Raw genomic sequence first — 20197 nt, 5'->3', positions numbered from 1 at the left:
GGCCCCACCTTCATGGAGAAAGTCCAGTCGAAGATGCCCCCAGAATCACTCAGCCTCCACCCCAGACCAAAGGTCCCAGCAGCATTCACCAGGGTTGCACCAGTACCCACCTTCCAGCTATGGAAACCCTGGAGCTGCCTCATCTGGGCTGGATTCTCATCCCAGGTGCCCCCAACGTGGGGGCCACAGAAGGTGAGTCCCCCTGCCTCACCTGATCCTGCCTTCTGGACTCACTGTCCTGCCTGGATCACTCCCGTCAAGCTGATGGGCCTGCAGGGCCCAAAGCAGGACCAGTGTGGTTATATTTAACATCTTACTGCATCTTCTCCAGTTTCCTTAAGTGTGAATGAGCCTCCATGTAGATGTGGCTGGAACCAGTGTCCCAAAGATACTGCAAATAAGATTCTCTGTGGAGGCAGCAACCAGCGCCCTGGAGTGCTACTGTTCCTATCATGTGTGTCTCCTGGAGACTGCTACCTCCTTCAGGGCAGGCTGTGTTTTCTTCCTCCCTATATTCCTGAGGCCCAGGATCCTTGGTAGGTACCTGATGATTGTGGAAGGACTATATGCATTTAAGGAAAGGAATATAAAAGCTAAAACCAAAATGCACACTCTCCAAATGCCAGCCTTACAGCCACCAAGACCACAGAAGGCCTACAGACCGGTCCAAGCTGCCAGGTGGTAGCTGGCTGACACTGGCAAAAATAGGGACCCTCTGGGGGCCCCGAATCTTGACGTTTATGTCCAGCTGTATCGACAAGAGCTCTCAAGAGAGAGTGCAGAGTAGTATCTGCTCACAATGTCCTGACTACTCCTTCTGCCCACCTCTAACCTCATAGGCTAAGGCTTTTTTCTTTTTAATTGGATTATAGTTGATTTATAATGCTATGTTAGTTTCAAGTGTACAACAAAGTGAATCAGCTACACATATGCACCTATCTGCTCTTTTTTAGATTCTCTTCCCACATAGGTCATTACAGAGTATTGAGTAGGGCTCAGGCTTTCTATCTCGAGATGGATGACCTAACCATCTCTGGATTTTCTTTCATCAGAGACACTCACATGTACGTACAGTTCTAGGACTATGTTGCTGTTGTTGTGTAGTTGCTATATCACATGTGAGGCTTTTGCTAGAATAGGACACAGCCCATGGACTGTAGCCCATCAGGCTCTTCTGTCTATGAGATTTCCCAGGTAAGAATACTGGAGCAGGTTGCCATTTCCTTCTCCAGGGGATCTTCCTCAGAAATACCAATCATTTTCTTTAAAAAAAAATCTCTACCTACAGAACACAGAGAGTTTGGCACAGTTACCCAAAAAGCAGAGAGGTGGGGTAGCACATGGGAAGGAGCCATATTCTGGGGTCAGACTGTCTGGAATCACTACTGGCTTGGCCACGTATTACCTGTGTGATCACAGGCAAAGTTTTTGTGCCTCCATTTCCTCATCTAAAAATAGAACTAACAACAGGATCTGCACAAGAGGACCCTGTGAGGATTAAATGAGTTGCTACAGTTAGGATAGTGCCTGGTGGACTAAGTATTCAATCAATATTAGCCATCATCACAGCTAATATCCTCCCATCCTTGCAGAGACCAGCAATCCAGGTAAAAGCTCATTCTCTAACAAATCCTTACATCCAAACTAAGCATGACAAGTCCTCCCACCCAAACCAAAATCCCCAAGGGCAGGAATTAATCTGAACTTCATGAACATTTCCTGGTGACTCACATGCACACTCAAATTTGAGAATATAAGAATATGAGTAAGTCACCTACATATAAACAAGTTCTGTTCCAAGAGTGTGTTCATAAATCAAGTTTGTTCCTAAGTCCAACAAAGTTAGCCTAGGTAGCCAACTAACACAATCAACTACATGGTACTGCACTGTAATAGGTTTATAATACTTTTCACACCAACAATACATCAAAAACAAACAGAAGATAAAACATTTTAATCTTATAATCAGTACAGTACCTTGAAGTACCTTGAAGGAGGGAAGAGAAGGGGACGACAGAGGGTGAGACAGTTGGATGGCATCACCGACTCTATGGACATGAGTTTGAGTAAGCTCCAGGAGTTGGTGATAGACAGGGAAGCCTGGCATGCTGCAGTCCATGGGGTCGCAAAAAGTCAGACACGACTGAGCGACTGAACTGAACCGTACCTTGGAAAGTCCAGTAGTACAGTACATTAGCTGGAATACAGGGGCTGACATTGAGTGAACAGGCAAAAAGAGTTACTGACTGGAGGAGGGAAAGAAGGTGGGAGATGGTACAGCTGAAGGATCGTCAGCAACAGGAGACCAAGGGCAAGCTGTTAATTTCACCCATACCGGATGTTGATGGCACAGGTTCTGGTTCCTTCCCGGAACCAAATGCACGTTCACATCACTGAAAGTTTGCAACTTGAAGATTCATGTGTACGGGACTTACTCTGCCTATAAGGGAGACCCCAAACAGAATGACTGCAAGATGCAGGAAGAATGGAACCTATAGCTTTCATCAGTTTTACAAAGACAACTCAGTGTTCCATTCTCATCAATTAACCATCATCAGAGAAGGAGACAGAGCCGGAGAAAGACAGCAGACAAGACCAGATGACTCACGGTCCTAATCTCAGGTGATATGAAGGGGAGTTAACTGTCACCATGAATCTCACAAATGCAATCCATTTATCTTCCATTAACTACTGGTGGGAAAGGAAAGTGGGGGCGTGGCAGCTTCGAATTTGGAGGTAGGGACAGGCCAATACCCCCATCCTATGAGAGAGATGCTGGAACATGATAAGAGAAGTGACAGAGGGAAAAGGAGGTGTTGTGGGGAGAGCCCCATGGCCTGTGAGAGCTGGCTGCCCTTCATTTGAGAAATGTGCCACTGCAGAGACGGACGACACAGAGGCCATGACTCGGAAACCGTGCTCTCAGCAACGTTCCACTCAGATGTCATGATACTGATCAGTCACAGGGCTGGTGGTCCATACTGGGGTCCTGGGCTGGTGGCTGGAAGAGGAAGCAAAGGCTGGGAGGTACCGCAAGGCCCTGCTTCTCTGCACACAGGCTTGGGGGATGGAGAGGCAAGGAGGAGCTCTCCTGGGGTCTCCAGCGTGCCTGGGAAGAAGACAGCATCACTGAATAAAAGCAGGACTCCAGAGCCCAGCCGGGGACGATGAAGGGGGCTTCCCCCTTGGTTGGTACATGGTCGTGTTGGGCACAGCCCCGAGAAATGACTGGTGAGCAGGGAGGCATGCTCCCCGGGAAGGGAATCTTCTCTGTCTTCCTTTCATAAGTGCTGCAGGCCTACCCTGCAGGTAGGGCTAAACCACTTTCCATGCAGCAGGTGCCAGGCAGCCTCTGGGTGGTACCTGGGTCTGCAGGGGAGGCTGAGCCCAGGCTCTGCCACCACCACACTGTGCCCCAAAGACTCTAATTGCAGCATCTTCATATCCCAATTGCACTGAGGGTAAGTCTCAAAGGCCCTGGGGAACTGCACTTGCCTGATCAAGGAAGCAAATATAGCACATGCAAAGTACAACAGTTCGGTGTAATCTTCCAAGAATGTCAACTATTTCACGGGAAACGTGACACCTCCAACTCCTCTTCACAATCGAGTGTTCCTTCTTCCTTCACCTTTGGATCTGCTGCGTAGGAAATAGCAAGCAGCAGCCTCCAGCCCACCCCTAACAGCCCTGCCCCTTAATGACCACTCATGGTCCCTGAGCATCCCAGCAGATGATGGAGGAGGTCCTCCATCATCACCCAAACCTCTTGTCCCTGGGCCCAGTGCTGGCCCCACTCCACCAATTCATCCTCATTTCCCTGGCCCCTCCGGCCCCAGCCCACTCAGGGCACAGACGCTAATGAGCAGAGAAGAGCCGGAAAAGGCAGTGGGGATGCTAAGGGGTAAATAAATTATTCAGACGATCACAGGAACCAAGAGACACAAAGGTTCTCTGGGAGTCTGAATCACCAGAGAGCACATGTGGCTTCCCCAGACAGACTTGACACCAACATCCTTTGCAAAGAAAGGCCTTTTCTAAGCAGCTCTCATCAACCACTTCTGCAGACACGTGTTGTTAAGGGCGCCAAACAGTGAGTGGGGCTCACTCTCTTAAGAGCAGAAAGGGGCTTCAGCTGTCACCGTGCCCACCGCCTCAGTTTACCGATGGGAAAACCACAGCCCAGAGCGGTGGGCTGAGGCTGGGGAGGTAGGCCGTTGTCACAAAGCGGAGGTGTTTCAGCCTGCACTCAACACACGTGGAGAGCGAAAAGAAGCTGCAGGCCTCTCAGTGGATAAGAATCTGCGTTGTCAATGAAGGAGACATGGGTTCCATCCCTGATCCTGGAAGATCCCACATGCCGCAGAGCAGCTAAGCCCATGTGCCACAACTATTGAGCCCCATGCTACACACGCTAGGAGCCGCAACTACTGAGCTCATGTGCTGCAAGGACTGAAGCCTGAGCACCTGAGAGCCCGTGCTCCACAAGAGAAGCCACTGCAACGAAGAGAAGCCGCCACTCGGTGAAACTAGAGAAAAGTCCAAGCAGCAGTGAAGACCCACCACAGCCAAAAATAAATAAATAAATTATTTTTTAAAAAAGAAGAAGAAACTGTAGGCCACAAAGCAGGCAGCCGATGTCACTCCTTTTCCTATTGAAGCCACTTGGGCCTGGGGCTGCTGGCTGGGGTTGGGGACAGGTGGACCCCACCAATGTCCAACTCACAAAAGTGTCAGATAAGGGGGCTTGTTATATTTGAAAGTTCCTTTCAACAAGAGAACAGAGCAGTGCTGTTAATCTCCCATAAAAGACAGAGGTCAAGGATCAATAGTGATGATCAGGCCCCTTGCTGAGAGGGGAGAACAGTCAAGAGTTCACTCTGTTACAGGGGAAACAAAATTCACAGACCAAACAACCAAGAGAACACATTTCCTCATCAAAACAGTAAAGGCTGGGGCTTCCCTGGCAGCCCAGGGGTTAAGACTCTGTGCTTCCAATGAGGGGAATCCCCTGTAGGGGGACTAAGGTCCCACCTGCCACACGGCACAGCCTAAAAATAAATAAAGAAATAAAAATAAAACAACAACCAAAAAAAGTCATAAAAAATAAATAAGGGGCAGAAAATGCAAGCAGATACTTAAACATTCAAAAACAAAACAAACAGAAAAGATTGCTCTCTGTTGTGAGATAAGATATACCACCTTGAGAGCCTAGGGAGAACCTGAGTCAAAACAGAAACCAGCAAGTAAGAAGCAAATTCTGGGAAACTTCCTGGAGAAGGGAAAAATGGAAATATAGAAAACATTAATAGAACTGCAAATAGAAAGATTACATGCTATGTGTAAAACAGATAGCTAGTGGAAAGCTGGTATATAGTACAGTGAGCTCAGCTCAGGGCTCTGCGGTGACCTAGTGGAGTGGGATAGGGGTGTGGGGAGGGAGACTCAAGAGGGAGGATAGACATGTATACATATAGCTGATCCACACTGTTGCACAGCAGAAACGAACACAATTTATAAAGCAATTATCCTCAAAAAAAAAAAATTACATGCTAGAAGTGTACATGTGGGACCAAACTGAGAGTAAAGGAATGACAAGGTGATTAACTTTATTTAACATTGTGCTCTGGGAAGGAATCTTTCCAGAATAAGACTCAAAAGAGCCATGGACTATCAGGAACATCCCGTCCAGTGCCTGCTGCAGCTTGCTGCCTGAACGTCCAAGTCACAGGGGAGCTTTCTGAAAATTCCGAGTCCCGGCCCCTCACTGCTGAGAATAACGTCCCAGGGTCAGGCATCTATCTGTAGGAACCACTAACCCAGGCACCTCCTTTCACAGAGTCGGAAAGTGAGGCCCAGAGCAGTGAGACGAGGCTGGTAAAGTCAGGAAAGGCAAACAGGAGGCGAGTTCTAGAGCCCAGATTCAGAAGGTCAGGCCTGACTTGACACAGGCAAGAGGGATCCGCAACAGGTGGTGGGAATCCCCCTGACTGTTGGGATGCGCACCCTGGTAGGCGGAGCACAGTGGGGGTGGGGGCGGAGCCTACCGCACCCTGGGAGGCGGAGCACAGTGGGGGTGGGGGCGGAGCCTACCGCACCCTGGGAGGCGGAGCACAGTGGGGGTGGGGGCGGAGCCTACCACGTCCCATAGAAGGTTGACCGCTTCCTCCCTGTCCAGCCTGGAGGCAGGGGCTAGGCTGAAGCCCCGTCACCATCGCCTGCCCCTTCAGCATCTCCTTGTGCCTTTCAACTGTTCAACATCCTCTGCAGACACCACCCTTCCTCTTCCAGGTGGCTCAGCATCACCCAGACTGACTGTAAAGCCTCATGAAGCAGAGCCTACACACACGAGTCCCGGGTCTAAGATGGAGATCAGGCTCTCCTTGTACATCATCATGTTGGCGCCCCCTCCCCAGACATGGCTGCAAAGCAGTCTTCCCATCTCACTCTTTGGAAACAGGGTTTCTATCTTGGAGACACTATGAAGTGAAGTGAAAGTTGCACAGTCATGTATGACTCTTTGTGACCCCATGGCCTGTAGCCCACCAGGCTCCTCTGTCCATGGAAATCTCCAGGCAATAATACTGGAGTGGGTAGCCATTCCCTTCTCCAGGGGATCTTCCCAACCCAGGGATCAAACCCAGGTCTCCCGCATTGCACATGGATTCTTAACAGCTGAGCTACCAGGGAAGCCCAGAGACATTATACTAAACAGGAAATACCACTTGCTTTGTATGTCTTTCTTATTCATCCATTTGAAAAGCGTTGCTATCACAAGCAATCCAATTTGTCCTCTGCAAGGCAGGGGTCACATGTGCTGCTGACCAAAGGGATCAATTGAAAATCTAGGAGAGCAAAGGGTCTCAGAGGGCCCACCCTCACCCCAAAACACACCACCACAGTGTTGTCAACACCCAGCTGGGAGGGTGGTGGTTACACAGTCACAGTGTGACCAACAAGCCAGCCATCACCTTGCTGAGGACTTTGTGTCCTTTAATTTAATACTGTCCTTTAATTTAATACTGACTCCGAGGATAGACACCATGACAAAGCGAGGAAGGGTGTGGCTTCACTGATGGTTTATAAAGACCTTCTCAAGGCAAGGGGGGGACGGGAACTAAACAAAACCTTGAAAATGTATGACCAAGACGTCTTGCATGAAAGCTGGAGAAAAAGTGATCCCAACTCAGGACACCATGAAGAAGAAAAGACTCCTCTGTTTGATGACTAAAGAGACTACAACCCAAAGAGAGATGAATTGACATGTCAGGTGGCGTGGGGACAGGCGCCAGGCACAGCACACATTATGAATCAGAATGAGAAACCAGGACAACAAGTGTGGCTGGGCCTCGTTCAGTTCAGTTCAGTTCAGTTGCTCATGTCTTAACTCGTTAAGACCCCATGGACCGCAGCACGCCAGGCTTCCCTGTCCATCACCAACTTCCAGAGCTTACTCAAACTCACTTCCATTGAGTCGGTGATGCCATCCAAACATCTCATCCTCTGTCGTCCCCTTCTCCTCCTGCCTTCAATCTTTCCCAGCATCAGGGTCTTTTCAAATGAGTCAGTTCTTCCCATCAGGTGGCCAAAGTATTGGAGTTTCAGCTTCAGCATCAGTCTTTCCAATTAATATTCAAGACTGATTTCCTTTAGGGTGGACTGGTTGGATCTCCTTGCTGTCCAAGGGACTCTCAAGAGTCTTCTCCAGCATCACAGTTCAAAAGCATCAATTCTTCAGCGCTCAGCTTTCTTTATAGTCCAACTCTCACATTCATACATGACTACTGGAAAAACCAAAGTTTTGACTAGACAGACCTTTGTTGGCAAAGTAATGTCTTTGCTTTTTAATACGATGTCTAGGTTTGGTCATAACTTTTCTTCCAAGGAGTAAGTGTCTTTTAATTTCATGGCTGCAGTCACCATCTGCAGTGATTTTGGAGCCCAAAAAAAAGAAAGTCTGTCACTGTTTCCATTGTTTCCCCATCTATTTGCCATGAAGTGATGGGACCGGATGCCATGATCTTAATTTTCTGAACGTTGAATTTTAAGCCAACTTTTTCACTCTCCTCTTTCACTTTCATCAAGAGGCTCTTTAGTTCTTCTTCGCTTTCTGCCACAAGGGTGGTGTCAACTGCATATCTGAGGTTATTGATATTTCTCCCATCAATCTTGATTCCAGCTTGTGTTTCATCCAGTCCAGCATTTCTCATGATGTACTCTGCATATAACTTAAATAAGCAGGATGACAATATATATGAGGCTGGGCCTCATAGACAGAAAAAATCTCTGGCCACAAGGGGAAAAGACACCTCTTAATGTAGTTTTTAAAATATTTTTTTAAGTTTTATTTTATTTAAAAAATATGTCTGACTCTTCACAACCCCATGGACTGTAGCTTCCAGGCTTCTCTGTCCATGGATTTCACCAGGCAAGAAAACTGAAGTAGGTAGTCATTCCCTTCTCCAGGAGATCCTCCCGACCCAGGGATTGCAGGCAGATTCTTAACCATCTGAGTCACCAGGGAAGTCCCAAAGTATTTCATTTTCTTTTTTAAATATTTATTTACTTATTTGCCTGCGTTGGGTCTTAGTTGTGGCATGTTGGATCATCCATCTTTGCTGCAGAGTGTGAGATACTTTAGATGCAGCATATGGGATCTAGTTCCCAGACCAAGGATGGAACCCTGGCTCCCCGCATTGGGAGCACAGAGTCTTAGCCACTGGACCACTTGGGAAGTCCCTAAAGTATTTTTAGTAAATGAAAAAATTTAAAACAACCCTCTAACTCACATCTTCCCAGAGCTATGCAATATCTTAAATATGGGGACTAACAAAATATTACCTGTCCCTCTTTTCTTAATTCAGTCAACAGTGTTCTCTTTAGCCCACCTGGAAAACAACCAAACATCACAAAATCCGATAATGAGTTGTGGGGGAAGTTTGAAGATTTAGTCTGCATGGCTGTGAAGGTCAAGGAGACACATTGTTATTCTCTATTTCAGTTGTGATGAAACAGGACAGGTTTGCCTGATGAATCCCCTATGGACTGGAGGAAGAACTGGCCGGGGAACTGGGAAATCTAGAGTTATGCTCTGGGTTTGGCCATGACCTCACCTCTCCACATTAAAGCATCTCATTCCAAACGTACAGACAGACCAGATAATCTTAGGTGCCTTTAGGTGTGGGGATTCCAGGCCTGTCCAAGTATGTGACTCCATGCCTTGTCATCAATGTAAATCAAATAGAAAACAAATCAGGAAACTGAAACTGAAACTCATCCTACTCAGCCTCATTTCCAGACAAAGGCAAGGTAGAGGGCGCAGAGGGCCAATACATAGCAATCGACTCTCCCTAACAACTGGCTGAGCCTGGACCTCAGACTCTTTACTGGCTCAGGTTTCCACTTTTTATTTTTTGTTTTTTTTTCTCTTAAATAAGATAATCTCCTTGAAGGATGTCCCCGGCAGTCCAGTAGTTAAGACCTCGCCTTCCAATGCGGTGGGGCGGGTTCGATCCCTGACTGGGAACCTAAGATTCCACATGCCTTGCAGCCAAAAAACCAAAACAGAAGTGATACAGTAACAAATTTAATAAAGACTTTTAAAATGGCCCACATCAGGAAAAAACCTTTAAGAAAAAGATTTTAACAAAAAGATATTTCACTCAGAGTTTTGATATAACAAAGGAGAAACTGAAAAATTAAGGGAAAACATGGACTAAGCAGCAGCTCCAGTAATCATATGGTGGTCCTGCCAGCATCTTCTCTCCAAGGTCAACATCCCCGCCCCAGGCCCAGCACTTCACTTGCCTCCCCACAGCTCAGTGGGACTGACCTCTTGAAAACACCCTCCTGGTTCTTAGAGTCATTTCTCCCTTGGCTTTAATAATCCTGCCACATCAAACTTCATCGGTTCCTTCATGACAACCCTGAAACAGTGGAGGAGCTAATTTTAACAGAGGTGCCAGCACACAACATAGCTCTGAGCCATAACATCACTTCTCCCCTCGGGAGACAATTGATGCTGCCTCTCATTTACAGAGCAAAATAACTTACTCTGTAGAGTGGCGGAAGTTGCCAACTTTGCTAATTGTAAGAGAGTGACTCCTGGTAGGAATGCAGAGGGGAGCATATTAAGTGGTTCACACAGGGCTTGGGAGGGGGCCCTGTCCTGGCTCTGTATGGAGCAGGGAATGGTAATTGAACACATCTGCTCAGCCCAGTCTAGACAGGGGGGCATGGGGGGCTTTCAGAAAGAGGAGGGTATTTGAGGGGATGGGTTTGCTTTTCCAAGAGGGAAAGGAAGAGCTAGGTTTCACTCTACCAAGTATGCTCTAGAATTTGGGGGTAAACAGCCTGGAAGACACCAAACTGGCAAGACATCAGTTTGTTTTTTTTTTTTTTTATTATTATGCTTATTTTCAGGTGAGTTGGGTCTTAGTTGAGGCACTTGGGATCCTCGTTGCAGAGTGCAGGCTTCTCTTCAGTCATGGGACGCAGGCTCCAGAGCTCATGGGCTCTGTATTTTGCAGTACTTGGGCTCTCTAGCTAAGGCACGAGGGCTTAGTTGCCCCGCAGCAAGTGGGACCTTTGTTCCCCAAGCAAGAATCAAACCTGCGTCCCCTGTATTGGAAGGTGGATTCTCAACCACTGGACCACCAGGGAAGTCTGGCTTCACACAATTGCTGTTCCTCCTTCTAGATGAGCATGTGCTTTGTTAAATTCCTGCTAAGTCCTCATCCAAATGGTCTCTGTGAAAGCTGCAGGCTCCATCACCTTGCCTCCAATGTTTTAACAGTGAGACAATGGAGACTTTATTAAGAGGTAGTGGGCAGTCATTACCCAAGTCGGAGAAACACACTCAGGACCATGAGTCCAGTAGGTCCATCTTCCTGGCCAGCGCACAGCTGCTCCTCATCAGGCTGGAATGGAGATAAATAAGATCTTTTTCGGCAACTCGCTTAGGATAACATATCACAGGGTCTGTGGCAACAAGTTAACCTTTACTTCAGAGAAAATTTTGCTTTCTCTGATTACAGGGGAGGCGACAGTTAAACTGAAGAGCTCAAGTAGTGAATATCAGTCACATTTTTGGTCACTCAACATTCATACCCCCTTTTCTACACCAGTCTGATTTCCTCTGGAGAATTACCTCTCTCTCTTTGACTCAGAGCTCTGATGGCTCAGAGGTAAAGAATCTGCATGCCATGTAGGAGACGCAGGTTTAACCCCTGGGTCAGGAAAACCCCTGGAGAAGGGAAGGGCATCCCACTCCAGTATTCTTGCCTAGTAAATTCCATGGACAAAGGAACCTGGCAGGCTACAGTCCATGAGGTCACAAAGAGTTGGACACGACTGAGCGACTAAAACACATACACCTTTTGCAGAGTCCAGGTGGGAGGGTAAACCCAGGTGTCTGTCCTTCTACTGGGGAGGCTGGGAGGTCCCTGTGTTACTTCTACCCACCACTACAGCCCACAGGAGCGCCAACCCAGATGCAGTCTATAACCCGCTCCATCCTTGGGAGTATCAGGGACAGAAAAAAGATGGGCAGCCGTCAAAACCAAAGTTATCTTATTGCTTCAAGTCTAGTTTTGAAGGCTTTCTGTCCATCCTATAAGCATTCCAATTCCATTTCCATAAATTATTTCTTTGATTAAGGGGGATTGCCCTGATATCTAAGAACCTTATCTAAGTATTCCCTCCATAGAAATCTGACACTGAATGCCCAGGAAGGCCACCGGAAAAGAAAAACCATCACAAGAGAAAAGGAAGAGAAATACAAGATGCACATAGCAAGTACGTGCTTGATGAGATGAGATGAGATGCATGAATTAGGCAATGGAAGAACCACAGGTTTCTGGAGCCGGCTAGGAGGCTAGACAGAGATCACTTTACTCAGCATCTTCGTTTTACACACAGAAAAACAAGAGGCCTGGGGAGATGCGGGGACTTGTCTAAAGCCCAGGGCAGCTTGCCGAGGGCACCACTCAGCAGCAGCTTCAGCCCCATTAGCTGCCAGCCCCTTTCTAGGGCAGGCTTTACAGTTCTAAAATTGCCAACCAGTGAGAGAAAAGGATGTCAAGCCCAGACACATTTTTCTCCAGTCATTTTTCTCCAGTCAGCACATATGCTTGGTTGGCTTCAGTTCAATTTCCTCATCACTCTCCAGAACCTCCAAGAAAAATTATCCCGGAGAAGTCACGGTCTGGTAATGATGAAGTGGCTTTAGGTTCCTCGGCATCTGGTCTGGATTCCCAACTCCAGACAGTGACTCCACGTGCGGTAAGAGGCCGGCCCTCCTCACACACTCCCCCTCCACCCTCCAAGGTAGCCTTGATGCCACCACAGTTCAGAATGCCTCTCAAAGATCTCCAAGCCCCACCCAGTGGCCTGCTTAGGATATCTGACAATGAGAATAAAAGTTCCATAGAGATTTCAGGCCAGGACTTCACTGGCGGTCCAGTGGTTAATTAAGACTCTGCCTTCAGATGCAGGGGGGTACAGGTTCAATCTCTGGTTGGGGAGCTAAGATTCCATATCCTCAGGGGCAAGAAACAAAAACATAAACAACAGAAGCAATACTAGAACAGATTGAATAAATAGTTAAAAGAAAAAGATATTTCGGGCAGGCCCAGGGGATTCACTGGGCCTATGGAACAAGGGAAGCATCATTTGTGTATCCAATCCATGTAGAATTTAGAGACAGTTGGAGCATACTTGTTCTCTTTGGCCCTGGTCTGCCTACAGCTGCTCTGAAGCCTCCCAAGTGGGCAGTAGCCCTGGGTGGACATAAATCCGGACGTGCAGCTCCATATCCACACACACATGATCAGATCAGATCCCTCTCCCCCGACAAACCCAAGGGTGGGCTATCTCAGGCCGACAGCCAGAGCAGTACCGTGCCCTCAAACCCATCTTCCCCAACTGAGTCCCCGTATCTGAGCCTTCCACCTCCCAGTTCCCATTCCTTAATCTCTGCATTCAGGAAAACTAGAATCATTTGGCTAGTTTCATACCCACAACACCTGAATGCAGTTGCTGCTAATTCCTTTTCTCAGTAAGATTTGCAGAACACATTTCAATATTTTTTTTTTATCCAAGATACAAATGCCTCTGTTATATAGGGGACCATCTGGGCTGCTATTGCTAGCTGGCTATGTTGTTATCAACTCTTTTTTTAGGGTTCATGAATCAGTTACCAATAAGGAAAAAAAAGAAAAGGAAGTCAGCTCCAAGACTCTGCTTTCCTCCCCTGCATTTTTCCCCAGCAGGAGAGCTATATCCCATCATCAAAATGGACCATGTGAACACAAAAACAGAAAAGATACCTAAAGCTAATGTTCTGGAAATATCAGCCCACAGTTCTAGATGCCCTGGGGGAGGGAGGTGGTGTCAGCTAATATCCCAGAACTCAGGCCCTCCAGCTGAGCTAAGAAATATTGTGCAGGCTCTGGCAGAGTAAGATCTGTGCAAAGGAAAAGGAATACAAGGAAGCAGTAGAGAAAGAGAAGAAGGAAGGAGGGAGACAGAGCCATCAAGCCCTGGGATCCCTAATGCCAGGGACTCGCCAACCACCAGAGGCTCCAGCCAGCCCAGAGCACCCTGAGCAGTCCAGGGGCTGAGCTCCCGGTGCCAGGCCAGGGAGGGTGAAAGTGAAAGTGTTAGCACTCAGTCACATCCGACTTTGTGTGACCCCATGGACTACAGCCCACCAGGCTCCTCTGTCCATGGAATTCTCCAGGCAAGAATGCTGGAGTGAGTTGCCATTCCCTTCACCAGGGGATTCCAACCCAAGGATCGAATCCAGGTCTCCTGTACTGCAGGCAGATCCTTTACTGTCTGAGCCAACAATATAAATGGGAAGCCAAAACCTGAAGAGGAGGTGAATGAGGAAGCTGGGGAACGAGGGTGGGCGGGGGTGAACCATGGGCTCATAGTTGCCTGGCCTGCTGTGTCTCCCTCTCCAGGAGGACAGGCGTCCAGAGGAAGGAAGTGGGTGTGTCGTTCAGCTGGAAACATGTCCGGAGTACCTGTCTATAGTATTTACAGACACTGAAAAGGAAAAGAGGTCACGGCTTCAGCCAGCCAGGTGGCATCACAGAAGTTGGACCTCACTCCACGGGCAGTCCCAGGTGCTGTACATACTCAAGGGCAGACCATGCAAACAGGCGTGGGGGCCTTTGACCCCGAGCCTCTGGATAGTAAGCAGCAGTCACTGGTTGTGTATGGATGTGTGGTTAACAGCTCCCACTAAGGCATTCCACCCCAACTGTGGGGACTGCAAATGGACACACGGGGATGCCCACCTCCCACAGCCACCCTTACTCCCAGAGAGACAGAGGAAAGCAAATTCCATCCTCCCCAAATTTATGGCCAAGAAAAGGTGGGATTTGCGTTGCTGTGGAGAATTTTTGTTGTAGTGATAATTGAATGCACATGCACACGACTATGTCTGTGTGTGTATTACATTTTAATAAATCTGGTTTATCTTTTAAAACCACTTTAGTGACCCAAGACAACTTAAAGAAACTAGGAAATTAAGTCATCCTCCAAACTGTCTCCCAGTGAGCTAAAACCTCCTTCATTTCCATGACCCAGCAGTCCCCAGTTTAGGGGCAAAATTGAACTTGAGTCTTCGGCCCAGGTAAAGTTGCCGGGTCCCTCTCCCTGGCAGCCACAAAAAGAAGTGCTGGGCCTTTGGGCTTCCCATTGATTCATGAGCAGAAATGCAAAGGTTTAAATGAACAACAAAAAAATTTTTCACAAGATCCCTTTGTTCTCAACATCAGGTACATTTCTCACTCACACACCCAGGCCGAAAGTCTCAGAAAACACTGCTAGCTCTTCCTGATGAAATACTTTGGAAGAAATGGCTGTGGTCATGAGGCGATGGCAAAACCCAAGATCTGTCTCCGGTAAAATCTGTTTAAGGAGCATTTAAACTTCTCAATAGGTTCAACTAGGACTCCATGCTAAGGCTTGAAGAAAGATTCTGCAACTATTTTATTCACCTAGAAGACTTGGGGATTCCAGAGTAATGTAGCAAAACAGACCAGATTTTTACTCAAGCAAATAAACCCAGGATGTTTGGGGCACTGCTGTTGATCCATCCTAGAGCAAGGAAGACAGCAGCAACAGACAGGGGCCAGAGAGTCCAGAAAAGGCAGAGCTGGTGCCGCAAAGACTGAGGACCAAAAGTTCCTGGTTGAAAAAGTTCCTGCATTTCCACTTGTGGGTTGTTGCTCAGTCACTCAGTTGTGTCCAACCCTGCAACCTCATGGACTGCAGCATGCCAGGCCTCCCTGTCCCTCACCATCTCCCAGAGTTTGCCCAAGTTCATGTCTATTGCATCAGTGATGCCATCCAGCCGTCTCATCCTCTGACACCCTCTTCTCCTGCCTTCAATCTTTCCCAGCATCAGGGTCTTTTCCAATGAGTCAGCTCTTCTCATCAGGTGACCAAAATACTGAAGCTTCAACTTCAGCATCAGTCCTTCCAAGTGAGTATTCAGCGTTGATTTCCTTTCAGATTGATTGGCTTGATCTCCTCACTGTCCAAGGGACTCTCAGGAGTCTTCTCCAGCACCACAGTTTGAAGGGGCGCTCTGCCTTCTTTATGGTCCAACTCTCACAACTGCATGTTGACCACTGGGAAGACCTTAGCCTTGATTATACGGACCTCTGTTGGCAGAGTAATGTCTCTGCTTTTCAACATACTTGTGGGTATATACACCAAAAATGAAAAACAGGGTATCAAAGAGATATTTGCACACCCATGTTCACAGCAACACTATTCACGATAACAGCCAAAAGGTGGAACCAACAGCTGAATGCATAAACAAAATGTGGTACACACATACACTGGAATATCTTCAACCTTAAAACGTAATGAATTGCTGTCACCTTCTACAACATGGATGAACCCTGAGGATGTTACACTAAGTTAAATAAGCCAGACATAGAACGACAAATACTGTGTGACTCCACTTATATACGGTACATGTGCCTGTGTGCTAAGTAGCTTCAGTCGTATCTGACTCTTTGCAACCCTATGGACTGTATCCCACCAGGCTCCTCTGTCCATGGGATTATCTAGGCAAGAATACTGGAGTGGGTTGCCATGCCCTCCTCCAGGGGATCTTCCTGACGCAGGGATCAAAGCCAGGTCTCCTACGTTACAGGCAGATTCTTTTTGTCTGAGCCATCAGAAAAGCCTCATATAAGGTACACAGAATAGTCAAATTCCTAAAGACAAAAAGTGAAATGGTAGTTGTCAGGGGCTGAGGGGAAGGGGGAATGGGGAGTTATTGTTTAATGAGTATGGAGTTTCAGTGTGGAATGATGGGAAACTCTGGAGATGGATGGTGGTGATAGTTGTACAACCACAAGAATAGACTTAATGCGACTGAACTGTAAACTTAAAAATGATTTTTAAATGGCCAATTTTATGTCTATCTTACCACAATAAAAAAAATTTTAATCAGTTTGAAAAATTAGAGGAGCCAGAGAGAGTCCAAAGTAGAAACTGCAGGGTTAGGTGCAATCTCGTTTCCTCTCTCAGGTAACCAGGGAAACACAGAGAAGGCTGAGCAAAAGGTAGCAACAGGACAGAACTAGAGAAAACAAATAGATTGACCAGGCAGCCTGACTCTAGAGCTGGGCTGGTGTAATTAAATGATGGAGACTGGACAGAAATCTCCAGTCCAACTCAACACACACTTAATCAGTGTCTACAGAAGCTCAGGTAAGACAGAGAGAAGATAGTCCGTGCCCTCTATCTGCCTGTGTAACTGAGGCCCTTACCAGCCCTGAAGCTAGAGCAACGGAATTGTTTATTTGTGACAATGGCCTCAGGGTCAGCTGGTGATGGTTCTGGTCTCAGCACCCCAAACAGACGGGAGTGACGAGCCTGCAGTAAGAGGCCAGCCCCTCAAGGATGAAGCCAACCTCTGTGACCGCGGTACCTGGCTGGTGCATCCCTTCCAGGTCAAGTCTCGGAGCAAATAGAAGGAGCAGCTGCCAGCAGACCAGCACCCACAGCACCCAGCCGGAGCAGCACCCGGCTGGGCCAGCTCCCAGGCCCTGCTCTCAAGGCCGGCCACCACAGTCACCAGAGCCACAGGCGCCCTCTTTTCTTCAAAGCGTGAGTTCTTTGTTTAAAATTGGGGTATAGTTGCTTTCCAATGTTGTGTTAGTTTCTGCTATACAATAAAGTGAATCAGCCGCACGTATATAAATATATATCTCCCCTCCCTCCTGGGCCTCCCTCCCACCTGCCATCCACCTAGGTCATCACAGAGGACCGTGCAAAGCTCCTTCTGCTATACACTACCTACCTATTTCACATGTGGGAGTGTATACACGTCAATCCCAATCTCCCAGTTCATCCCCACCCCCCACCTTGTCCGCACACCCATTCTCTACACCTGCATCTCTATTCCTGCCCTGCAAACAGGTTCCCCTGTACCATTCTCCCACATGAGTTAATACGCGATATTCATTTTCCTCTCTCTGATTTACTTCACTCTGTGTGACAGCCTCTAGGACCATCCATGTTTCTGCAAATGACCCAATTTCGTTCCCTTTTATGGCTGAGTAATATTCCATTATATATATATGTACCACATCTCGAAGGGTGAACTCTGAGTTAATGAGCCAAACAAGGCTACCAAAGAGGTGATTTTCATTCCTCCTTTCATGGCTGACCTGAAGACCACCCATCGCCAGCCACAGGATCCCCATGTGGTCACTGTGTCCTCCTAAGTTCTGTGAATGCATGACATGGACAGATAAGGACCCTCCCCTCTAACAGTGCCTACTGCAGTTAGAGAGTTCGGGACACACATGTGAAGGTGTGTACTCACACAAGGTCCTACACGCACACGAGAAAGTGAGCTACATGAGCTTTCTTAGAAGCCTGTGGTAGGCTGGAGTGAGCAGAGTTGACAATGTGAGATTTGAGCGAGACAGTGAAAAATGTGCTGAATTTAGACCCAAGAGGGTAGAAGTCTTTCCTTGTGGAAAGCGGAATAAAATGCACACTTCTGGGAGGCAACAGAGTCTACCTGTGGACCAACACCAATCTGATGTGGACATTGTCCCAAGAGATCTCCCGAGATCCTAGCCTTAGTCTGTAATCCCCGTGCCCTGTGGCAGGGAGTATCCCAGCCAAGATTCTCTAAGTCTTTCAATGCCTCTGACGCTGTGCACAGAAATGTTGGTGGCTCCACTAGAGTCTAAGAGCTTAATCTTGGTTTAGATATCTTTTTTAGAGTTTTATAGTTCATATTTTGGCTGTATTTTAGTATATGTAAGAATGTCTTCAGGACTTCCCTGGCAGTCCACTGGCTGAATCTTCACGCTTCCATCACTAGGGACACAGGTTCAATCCCTGATCCAGAACTAGGATCCCACACAGCCAAAACATTTAAAAAAGAAAAAAAGAAAAAGTCTTCTGTTTGCCTTTCTACACTAAATTAAAAATATTTGCCAGCCTCATCATTAAGCTGTATGAGGATTTACTGAGCCCCTTCTACATGACAGGCACTCTTCCAGGCTCCAGAGAAACCATGATAAGCAGAAAGGGTCCCCTGCTCTTATGGAGCATCATCCTGTGTTAGCTGTGAGGCAGTGGAGAAAGAACACGGTGGGGGATGAGAGGAGGGAAGTGGGGGAGGAAGGATGTGCAGACATCACATCTAAGAGTGACATACCACCGGAGACGGGGATGCCTCAAATACAGCAGAACATGGAGGCCAGGTAGCGCGGAGCAAAGAGACCAGCACCTCCGTCTGGACAGATCAAAGGAGGGTCCTCAAGGGACAGGCTATTGCCAAGCCCAGGCATCCGACCATTTCACGTAAACCCATTATTTTCGTTTCCAGATGGATAATCTGAGAAACTGAGAAGTCTGCTCAGTTCCCTGTGACACAAGCTGGAACTGGCTGAAAGGCTCAATCATAAAGACGTTTCACCTAGCAAAACTGCCCCTCAGTCAGTATCATTTGTTATCTTCTGTTGGGGTCTGTTAAAACTCTCCAATGGCAAATGCTGCTGTGAATCCAAAGAAATATCATTGGAAATTAATTTATTTGTATGTTGCAAAACTCAGTCTTTAAAAGAGACTCTAGATATTTTTTTTTAAAAAATTAAACTAAAAATTTGAAATAACCGGTATGAATCTTCGATCTTTTCAAAGAATGGTTTCATCTGTGTTTATATAAATGAGAGTCTGCAAACAGGCTCAACCAAGCTGGAGCTGAGAGGGCTCTTGCGAGTAACATTGTTCATTTTATGTTGGCTGGAAACAGACATCACTTCACATCTGAAACCCTTTAAAACACTTTTCTTCCTTCTAAACACCCAATATACATTTTAAAAAATACACACACACACAATGTTTGGAAGAAGAAACACCCAAGCCTCTTCTGGATGACGACATTAGCAGTGATTTTGGTCCATGATTATGTACCTGTCCTTTCAAAATTCGGGGCAATGAACTTGTATAAACAGAAAAAATATGTTTTTTTTTTTAATAAAATAGAATTTTCTCTTTTTAAAAAGGATATACAGTATGGTTGGTGTCGTCTTCCTGTTGTTGTGACTCTAATCAGAAATTCCAACTCCAAATACTTCATCATACAGAAAAAGGTAATTCTTTGGATAGGAATATTATTCACTATTATCAAAGCTAAACAATCCAAAGACAGTGACTAGAGTTAGAAAAGGGACATGGGCATAAGAGCCTGAGACTCAGCTAAACCCTCAGCTCTAATGCATACCAGCTGTGCAACCTTAGGCACAGTCTCTTCATCTATAAAATATCATACAGTCTCTTCACACAGTCTCTTCATCTATAAAATATCAGTTGTGAGGACAAAAAGGCTGCCTGGGCAATAAGAGACCATGTATCTGATGGTATGCAAAGCCACACACACACACACACCAAAAAAACCCTCAGTTTTATTCTGCACCTTCCAAATATAACAAATATACTCAAAGATGGTGGCTCATATAGAATAAATTAACCAGTAATATGAAATCTTTCCATTTGAAAACAAATGCAGATAAATTTTCAAAGTAAAAACCAAGACTTGAAAGCTTTAAAATTTTCAGCTTTAAAATTTTCTTTTAAAAATATCTACAGTCACTTTTAAAAACTGCTACAATATTGTAAAGTAATTAGCCTCCAAATAATAAAA

General features: G+C 46.7%; 1 protein-coding gene across 1 annotated transcript in view; it reads right to left on the bottom strand.

Moving 5' to 3' along the window:
* The window catches only part of CNIH3 (cornichon family AMPA receptor auxiliary protein 3), a gene marked incomplete at its 5' end in the record, with an annotated part of 266502 nt that overhangs the window by 98592 nt on the left and 147713 nt on the right, over window positions 1-20197 (bottom strand). The gene's annotated exons all lie outside the window — the stretch shown is intronic.

Source organism: Dama dama, chromosome 14 (assembly GCF_033118175.1).
Source record: "Dama dama isolate Ldn47 chromosome 14, ASM3311817v1, whole genome shotgun sequence".
Taxonomy (NCBI): domain Eukaryota; kingdom Metazoa; phylum Chordata; class Mammalia; order Artiodactyla; family Cervidae; genus Dama; species Dama dama.
Note: the sequence above shows the minus strand (reverse complement) of the source record. Positions and strands in the feature narration are given on the sequence as shown.